The sequence below is a fragment of the Mandrillus leucophaeus genome, unplaced genomic scaffold (assembly GCF_000951045.1).
Source record: "Mandrillus leucophaeus isolate KB7577 unplaced genomic scaffold, Mleu.le_1.0 Scaffold11, whole genome shotgun sequence".
NCBI lineage: Eukaryota > Metazoa > Chordata > Mammalia > Primates > Cercopithecidae > Mandrillus > Mandrillus leucophaeus.
The window spans coordinates 1,266,144-1,268,138 of NW_012099209.1; the positions used below are offsets into that span (position 1 = coordinate 1,266,144).

General features: G+C 50.2%; 1 protein-coding gene across 1 annotated transcript in view; it reads right to left on the reverse strand.

Moving 5' to 3' along the window:
- The window catches only part of BST2 (bone marrow stromal cell antigen 2), an 11,906-nt gene that overhangs the window by 720 nt on the left and 9,191 nt on the right, over positions 1–1,995 (reverse strand). The window lies entirely within an intron of this gene.

A 1,995-nucleotide genomic window follows, 5' to 3' on the forward strand; every position in this document is an offset into this window, starting at 1 on the left:
TTTTTTTTTTTTTTTTGAGACCTGATCTCACTCACTCTGTCACCCAGGCTGGAGTGCAGTGGCGCCATCACGGCTCACTGCAGCCTTGACCTCCTGGGCTCAAGCAATGTCCCACCTGGGCCTCCAGCGATGCCCCCATCTCAGCCTCCCTAAATGCTGGGATTACCACCACTGGGAGCCACGGAGCCACCCCATGCCCAGCCCCTGACCTTTCTTTGTGGGGAGATATTCCACATTAACTAGACTTCCTAGTCTTCATTCAAGCCTAGACTAAATGTTGTTGGAGATAGAGACTCTTGTGACTGTCACCTCTTTACAATAGAATGTTTAAGCAACCCCCTTAGGACCTAGTCAATAGTAGCCAATTTAATCTCCTATCTGTATGCTAGCCTTTGTATGGGAAATGTATTTCTGTTCAGCACCTCTGTTTGTGGCTTTATAACCCATCCAGGCCTCCAGGAGAGGTGGCTCACACCTGTAATCCCAACACTTTGGGAGGCCTAGGCGGGCGGATCACGAGGCCAGGATCACAAGGCCAGCCTGACCAACATGTCGAAACCCTGTCTCTACCAAAAATACAAAAATTAGCCAGGCGTGGTGGTGGGCGCCTGTAATCCCAGCTACTCAGGAGACTGAGACAGGAGAATCGTTTGAACCTGGGAGGCAGAGGTTGCAGTGAGTTGAGATCGTGCCATTGCACTCCAGCCTGGGTGACAAGAGCAAGACTCCTTCTCAAATAAAAAACAAGTGATCCACACTTTTCCCTGCATGGGCGTCACTCATCCTCATTCTTCGGTGTCCCTGTGGCCCTGGATAAACTCTGCCCTCACACTTTGACCTGGAAAAAAATCTTTTAACCAGGCTTGCCATGGTGGTTCATGACTGTAACCCAAGCACTTTGGGAGACTGAGGTGGGAGCATCACTTGAGCCCAGGAGTTTGAGAACAGCCTGGGCAACATGGTGAGACCCCATCTCTACAAAATATAAAAAAAATTAGGGCCAAGCACGGTGGCTCACGCCTGTAATCCCAGAACTTTGGGAGGCCGAGGTGGGTGGATCACCTGAGGTCAGGAGTTTGTGACCAGCCTGGCCAACATGGTGAAACCCCATCTCTACTAAAAATACAAACATTGGCCAGTGCGATGGCTCACGCCTGTAATTCCAGCACTTTGGGAGACTGAGGCGGGCAGATCATCTGAGGTCAGGAGTTCGAGACCAGTCTGGCTAGCATGGTGAAACCCATTCGCTACTAAAAAATATAAAAATTAGTCGGGTGTGGTGATGTGTGCCTGTAATTCCAGCTACTTGGGAGGCTGAGGCAGGAGAAATCACTTGAACCTGGGAGGTGGAGGTTGCAATGAACCGAGATCACACCATTGCACTCCAGCCTGGGCAACAGAGCAAGACTCCATCTCAAACAAAACAAAACAAAACAAAAAACCCCAAACAAACCACAAAAAAAGACAAAAAAAACCTGAAAAAGTCCACTAATTACCCTAGGCCTCACCGGGGCTGTTGGTGGGCATGAAATAGCTTAGTAGTTGCAAAGCGGCTTTAGCTTTTCTGCAAGCCAGGGCCACAGAAGTGAGGGCCTGCCTTGCTCCTGGGGACACTTAGCAACATCTAGAGACTTTTTTTTTTTCCTTCGAGACAGAGTCTGGCTCTGTTGCCCAGGCTGGAGTGTAGTTGTGTCATCTCGGCTCACTGCAGCCTTGACATCCCAGGCTCAAGCGATCCTCCTGCCTCAGCCTCCCAAGTAACTGCAACTACAGGAATGTACCACCATGCCCAGCTAATTATTAAATTTTTTGTAGAGATGGAGGTTCCCCTATGTTGCCCAGGCTGGTCTTGACCTACTGGGCTGAAGCAATCCTCCCCCTTCGACCTCCCAAAGTGCCGGGATTACAGGCGTGAGCCACCATGCCCAGCCTGGAAACATTTTTAATTGTCACAACTTGGGAGGGTGTTACTTGCATCTATGGGTGGGGGCCAGG